The sequence below is a fragment of the Micropterus dolomieu genome, linkage group LG11, assembly GCF_021292245.1.
Source record: "Micropterus dolomieu isolate WLL.071019.BEF.003 ecotype Adirondacks linkage group LG11, ASM2129224v1, whole genome shotgun sequence".
In the NCBI taxonomy this organism is placed as follows: Eukaryota; Metazoa; Chordata; class Actinopteri; order Centrarchiformes; family Centrarchidae; genus Micropterus; species Micropterus dolomieu.
This window is the reverse complement of record NC_060160.1, coordinates 19,035,895-19,043,594: the sequence shown is the minus strand read 5'-3', so window position 1 is coordinate 19,043,594 and position 7,700 is coordinate 19,035,895. Positions and strand designations below refer to the sequence as shown.

At 41.7% G+C, this 7,700-nt stretch overlaps 1 protein-coding gene across 4 annotated transcripts in view; it reads right to left on the bottom strand.

The window, feature by feature from the left end:
- Positions 1-7,700, bottom strand: part of akt1 (v-akt murine thymoma viral oncogene homolog 1) — a 34,308-nt gene that overhangs the window by 25,435 nt on the left and 1,173 nt on the right. Inside the window, exon 2 of one of the 4 annotated variants that reach the window (XM_046062160.1) lies at positions 6,568-6,680. The exons of 2 other annotated variants lie outside the window; for them this stretch is intronic. The gene's annotated coding sequence lies outside the window, so the exon portion shown is untranslated. Of the gene's footprint in view, positions 1-4,338; positions 4,419-6,567; positions 6,681-7,700 lie in introns of all 4 variants that reach the window. One more of the 4 variants, XM_046062162.1, reaches the window with a different exon arrangement.

Here is a 7,700-nt window from a genome sequence, read left to right as displayed (position 1 = left end):
AAACGGTCAGAAACAGACTCCATGAGGGTGGTATGAGGGCCCGACGTCCACAGGTGGGGGTTGTGCTTACAGCCCAACACCGTGCAGGACGTTTGGCATTTGCCAGAGAACACCAAGATTGGCAAATTCGCCACTGGCGCCCTATGCTCTTCACAGATGAAAGCAGGGTCACACTGAGCACATGTGACAGACGTGACAGAGTCTGGAGACGCTGTGGAGAACGTTCTGCTGCCTGCTACATCCTCCAGCATGACCGGTTTGGCGGTGGGTCAGTAATGGTGTGGGGTGGCATTTCTTTGGGGGGCCGCACAGCCCTCTACATGCTCGCCAGAGGTAGCCTGACTGCCATTAGGTACTGAGAGTGAGACGCCTTGTGAGACCATATGCTGGTGCGGTTGGCCCTGGGTTCCTCCTAATGCAAGACAATGCTAGACCTCATGTGGCTGGAGTGTGCCAGCAGTTCCTGCAAAAGGAAGGCATTGATGCTATGGACTGGCCCGCCCGTTCCCCAGACCTGAATCCAGTTGAGCACATTTGGGACATCATGTCTCGCTCCATCCACCAACTACACGTTGCACCACAGACTGTCCGGGAGTTGGCGGATGCTTTAGTCCAGGTCTGGGAGGAGATCCCTCAGGAGACCATCCGCCACCTCATCAGGAGCATGCCCAGGCGTTGTAGGGAGGTCATACAGGCACGTGGAGGCCACACACACTACTGAGCCTCATTTTGACTTGTTTTAAGGACATCACATCAAAGTTGGATCGGCCTGTAATGTGGTTTTCCACTTTGATTTCGAGTGTGACTCCAAATCCAGACCTCCATGGGTTGATAAATTTGATTTCCATTGATAATTTGTGTGTGATTTTGTTGTCAGCACATTCAACTATGTAAAGAAAGGAGTATTTAATGAGATTATTTCATTCATTCAGATCTAGGATGTGTTATTTTAGTGTTCCCTTTATTTTTTTGAGCAGTGTATATTGTACCTTATCCAGTAAAATGGGACACAGCCATAGACAAACTCTTTAAACATCTCAAAAAATTTTCAAAGCAAATTAAATGCATTTAGCATTTTATGTTAGTCAAATCAAATTGCAGTTTTTGGACTTTGTACCACAAGTTGAGCACTTACTCAAAATGTTCGCGTTTTTCATGAGTTAACCTGTTGGAAACCTCCAGCTATTTGCCCCTTTTCCATGAAAAACACCTAAAATAACATACCCAAAATGAATCAGGAATAACTCCTCAACCATTTGGCCTAGATGCATAATTCTGATCTCCTTTGAAAGGTCAGAAGCTAAGCAATATGAATCCATCCAAATTAACATTTATTTTACCATTACAGACTAAATGAAGACGGAATAAAGAACAAATGGGATATTTTGATCCTCACCTGGTAAAAAAAATGCTATATTTTAATGCAATAATAATAATAATAATAATAATAATAATAATAATAATGTTTATTGTACGTTGTCCCTGTTTCTAAAAAACAAAACAAAAAAACAATAAACCATCATATAGATTATAATGCAACTGAATATGTTTTAATTCACTAGAATGCAACTGTAAATCTGGTGAAAATAAACTAAAATACAACAGTTATGCAATATTTTCAAAATATACCAGGCGAATGTCCATATTTTGGCAATATTTACTGTTTAAAAGGGATAGTTCGCGATTCTTATCCATTCCACTTTTTATTAAAATCTGCGAATATTTCCTCATGGGTCGGTAGCTCTGTTTTTCGTGTGCTCTGAAAAAAATCCGGATTTCCTACACAGCCCTTGGTCTGTAAATTGAGCACAAACAAAGCTGCTCGGAGCGAGCAGCAAGTGGCGCGCTCGAAGCAGTGGGAGAGAGAATGTAAACAAACAGCGGTACATTCGAACATGACGGACCTCTTACTGGACTTTAGCTGTGAAGATGACTGAGAAAGAGCCACAGAGGGAAAAAATAAATCTACGAAATTTGAAAGGAATGAAAACCGATACTGAGGTTGCTCTGTTTCTGGGACAGGTGAGTAAAGTTAGCTTTGCTGTTCCACATAAACAACAGGTTCAGTATTACTGTCTTGTCTGTTTATTGTCATGTTTGTGATGATCCCAGCTGGTTAGCTTTGTTAGCTTTGCTGCAGCGGTCAGTATGTGTGCGGTAGAGAAGTAGTTTGTGTGAACAGAGCCCCGGTGTATAGAGTGAAACAGGTCAGCAATAAGGCTTGTTCAGCAGTAAATATACAGTAGAAGTTAGAGTGGCTGGTGAATAAAGGTTTTCATACCGCTTATCGGTATACATTCTGAGTAATGTTGAAACGTTTTTAACTTAAATCAGGAGACAGCTGTGTGGACCGCCGGTGTGTGTCGAATTGAAAATTATGTCGCGGCAGTTGTGTGTGGCGTTGCTATGACGACCAGCTACATTGAGGGGTACTATCGGCAATGGAAAACGGGACACTGCCAAATAGACTTTATAGACGCTTTCATCAGACGCGTTGCCAAGGTGCTGGCCCGAAGTTAACTTTCCTTCTGTTTGTTACTGGGTTTGTGTTTACTGGCTAATATGGTGAGTGATATCCAGTACAGTGTTTCCCATACATTCATTTATTTGTGGTGGCCCATCACATTGTCAGCGCTGACCGCCACATATTGATTTCCTTTTTTACTACTATTTGAGATGGGAAAACTTGTTTTTGATTGCAGAGCTGCAGGCAGGGCATATTCGCATAACCCCCCACCACGGTCGCCGCAGTTACAGGTCGGTAGAAAAACATTCTTGTCTTTTCTTCAACGGGTCTGCTAGTGTGACCTTATCACATTTCAGTTTGCAACATTTCTTTTCTTCGACTGGCAGCTAAGGTTATTTACTTGTTTTGGATTGCTTGCGGAAGTTAAGTTTGGGCCAGAGTAACGCACATGCGCAGTACCGTTTATTTATGTTATGCAGATACTCGGAGCAACTAATTGGCTGATTTTTGAAAAACGGCAAAAGTAAGTTTTTTGACAATCGCGTGCTGCCCCCAGTGTTCAACATTAATACACTCATGCCTATCTAGGTTTTCATGAAAAACAGTTTCACACATTTTAAAATTAGAATATTTATAGACTCTAATCTAAATCTAATTACACATTTCAAATGTAATCCGGGTTGATAATGGTTACTTATTTTTTTGTAATCCTGATTACATGTAATCCGTTACTACCCAACCCTGCCTGCGACATTGCAAGGTTAAAATATCTGTGTAAGGCTGTGGTTCTTGGCATTAGTACTGAAATCTCCCCATACTGGAAAATTCCATGCTGTTCACACACAACACAACCATTCCTCATAGTTTTTTCTACTCATGACCACAACAGCAGTGAATTAGAAAATAATGGCATAAAACAAATCTTACACAGGCTGCCTAAATGAAGGATGGCTGTTTAGGTATGTTTTTGATCCTATGCATCATGATAATATGCACCTATGATGATTTGATTTATCAAATTTGTTGGATTTTTAAGCAGATAGCAGATTTGTATGAATGCGTCTTGTTAAGCTGTTTGATGCATATTATGTTTTTGTTTGCAGGATGTAAAGTTTCCAATCCACTTGCAGATTTGTGTTTAGGCTAAAACTTGGACTTGATTGATTACTATTTTTGTAATAATTACTATTTCTTTGAAAATACACAAGACACTGATCATGAAATTTACTAAATTATACATTTATGACCATTATGAACTTTTATCACAGAAAAAAAGCATGTCAAACTCAGCAATAACCAGACACATCAAGGAAATCAACCACTGCCAATATATACTGCAAAGAGAGAAAAACGTTCAGCAAACATGAGGGCATCATTTAAAATAATGTTCACATCTCCTACTACTTGTAACTGACTCCTTTAAATTGTATTTAAAATTTTTATTGAATTTCATTTCCTTGTACATAAATATTTAAATGTTAAATCCATTATAGATTTGCTGTCATGCAATGAAATGTGTGCTAAAGCAGAAAAAAAACGCACGTGGCATTATCTTTGAGATGAGATTGTTCTGTTAATTGTGAAGTGAACGTGTTGACTTTGCATCATCTGATTAAAATATTCAGTGGCTACTGAAAAACGTCAACTCTTCTCCCACAATTCAACGACAACTAGGCAAACGCCATCTGCTTTTTTTGTGCGATATGATTGATAGCTCCAGAACAGCTACTAAATGAACAGGTTTAATTTTCAAAAAAACACCATATTTTGTTGTCATACTGCTCGTTTTAGCTATGGAGTGATACATCTCAACTCTACAAGATATTTGTTGGGGATTGCACATGTGCAGGTCCTAGGTAAGGACTACTAACCAATCAGAAGCAGAGTAGGGCGGGTCCTGAAAATCCGGTAAACATGGCTTCGGTTCAGCTGTACACGTTCCCCTTATCAGCTTAGCAACATGGAGTGGAGCAAGAGTTTCAGAGTGGTGAGTTATTAATTTGTAACAAATGTATCTTTCATTCACAAAGTTTTAACTGAGCATTGTCTCTACATAACAGTAACCACTTTATGTCCACTGACTGCCTGGAGAGTAGCTAATGTTTGGAAGGCAGAGGAGAGGCAGCAGGCGGACGTCTTGTCACTGTGTGCTGCAGCTCAGACTGTTTTTCCACCGGTGTTTTTGAGGGTGTGTCTGACTATCCGCTTGGTGAGCATTATGAAGCACATTTTGCTGTGTCGTCACAGGGAACAAAGGGAACAGGCTGGACTACAAACGAGCTGTTTTCAGGCAGTTCAGAGCAGTGTTTTCTGCGGGAGATGGGAACTCCCTTTGGGTGGACTTTGGGCTTTTTCACTTTGCAATCCTATTACATGCACAAAAAAGATATATAACTCAATAAAGGAGGGGGAAAAAGACAAAAAGCATAATATGACCTCTAACAAAATAAATGATTTGTGAAGTGAAGACATATTGTTTACTGTGAGGATAAATAGATTCAAATGTTTAAGAACCTAGATATACTTTGTGCACCGTATTTGTGGTGTGGCTGTTTTAGTCACACCTGACCTGTGGTGGAAGCATTACGGAAATGTTTTACTAAACAACAACTTGGGCGCCTACTCACACATGAAAAAGACATGAAAAAAAAAACGAACACTGTCCCATTTACATAGTTGATGTGCAAAAGGGTCTTCAGAGAGGATGTATGAGTACAGAATTTGGAAAAATATCAAGCTACAGCAACAGTCTTCTGTTCAAACTCAGAAGTCAAAATGTGAGCGAACAGAATAAAACTGCACTGACAGTCATCTGATAATCCAAATGGAGCGGAATTCCATCACAAGCACATCGGTTATTCAACGGCATCATACTAAAAACCTGCAGGCTATCATAACAAAAAAGCTTGACCTTTTGATTCATTGAGTACTTCTTTATGATATAAAGATAGCTTTGAATGCAGGGCAGAAGCAAAAGAATGATCAATTGCCATGATTGTTCACAGAAATGTCACATACTGCACCAGGCAATCTCTGACCATCCACTGAAATCAATTTGCCTGCTGCTGCTCCGTCAGAGTAAGGCCATCAAAAGAGAGCTCTGTTTGAGCGGCCTCATCCAGCTTACTAGTGAGGACAACAACAGGAAGTGGATGTGACTATTGACAGACTACGAGTCATATCAGTGCAGCCCCAGGCTCGAATACATCTGTCAGTGAGTGTGCGATCAACACGCCTTTTGCTGCCATTCTGCTCACTTCCATCAATGAGCAAAAGTGAGTTCTTGAGAGCACCGTTTATTTTTGCTCAGCGTTTTTGTTTATTGCACTGGGGTTGTGGTGCTTGTGTCACACAGTTGATGCTGGAAGGATCTTGGAGAGGGATTTGAAAAAAGCATACTGAGTGCTATTCAAACTAGGGATCACACAGACCGTTGGATCCCTTCGGCAACTTAGTGTGTACTCTGTGACACAGGCAAACACACATTATATACACATTGGGACACATCACACAAACAAACTTGAGCGCACACACCACAACCAAAAAAGCAACACATGCACAAGACCGGCTCTGGAGCCACAACAGAGCACTGCTGTTTTAATGGGAGCGACCTGTTGCTACTGCGGCCTGTGTGGAAATGCTGGGATGCTGCCAGCGCTGCAGCCCAGCAGCCACTGAATGAACCCAGTACCCTGACAGCAGGTCACATGGTCCTCAGGCCTCTGGGCCACCGCCTGCCTGCCTGCCTGCTCTACTGTCAGTGCGGCTTTCAATCATTCATCTTTCTGGCTCCAGCTCCGGGAGCCACCCCATTCAATTCAAATCAGTGTCATGCAGGAAAGATGCCACACACTGAGCCTGTCACTGGGCCACTGAGGACAGTCCCATGTATTTATGGCAGGAAGCAGAAAATCAGGCCGACATCACCACACTACTTCCTTCATCTCTGATCAATAGATACAAGTCTGTTTCTGCTCTATTTACTGCTGCAGTTCGGGTAAACAAGAGAGTCAGCAGCTGGTCTGTGGTTACAAAGATAGAACATTACACTCAAATATTTAAAAACGATTCAATGAAATGAGAGCATCAAATATGCTCACCTGTTGCTGGTAAACAGAGCCCTGAAGCGACGCCTGGTTTGTGTTCAAATGCCACAATGGAACCAGTACTAGTGTGTTCTACTACACTGTGCCAAGTTCCTCTTTCAAGTTCCCTGAAAACACATCACAAATGATAAGAATATTGTGGGTAAGTGTAGCTGAATACCAAACCAGCTGCTGTAACCTTGAAAGCCAAGTAGACTCACTACATTAATCCTGTGATAACATGAACAGCAAACCCTTTGTGACTCATGTTCATGCATTCATTTTCATGCTGTTCAGACAAGCCACAGACTAAATTAAAGATGGATCACAAAGCTTCACATAAATAGCTGGACTATATACTAATCGTAACATACTCATTCTGTCCTTTAAAAAGGCTCTGGATAACACACAGAATGAGACCACAAAGTCCTGGTCTCTTTGGTTTGTTGCAAATCAAATGACCTGGCTATTAGCGTGATCAACAAGTAAACAAGATGAATTTCACAAATATTTTAGGCTGCGGTGTTCTAAGTTGCATGACACGGACCAAGAAGGGTACCATCATATGATGCTGATGGTGGGCTACCATCCTCCTGTGGTAATAATACATCTAAACCTGTAGATGTATTATCTCCATACTCCAGTGGAGCAGGCAGGACGACCACAATAAGTCTGCCTGTGTACAGGCACAATCATTTCAAACAACATTCTTCAGATTCTGCATGCATCTGGTGGCACATTTGCGTCAACGAGGCTGCGAAGAGATTGGGTGGGAGGTGACTGGTATTTTCTAAGTAGAACAGGGAGAGCCAAGCAGTCACTGGCTGCATCATTACGCCAGCTTGTTGCGTCTTCCCCGGGTCACATGCCAAGTCCCCCTGCATACACACACTGGACAGACGATGTCTCATGACCGATAACAGCATTTATACACTAGAAGTGTTAAGGGTACAACATGCCCAGGGACAATGTTCTTTTCAAGAATGAAACTCCTGGGAGATAGAGAGAAAAAACAGACACCAACATCAGTGAATCAGTGTTCTCATGTTGGGTCTTAAGCTTTGCATCTTGAATGTCCTTTAAAACCTGTGCTGCTCCAATGTGCAGCTGACAAACCTTTTCATTTTGACTCCCACCACATCAGTAGG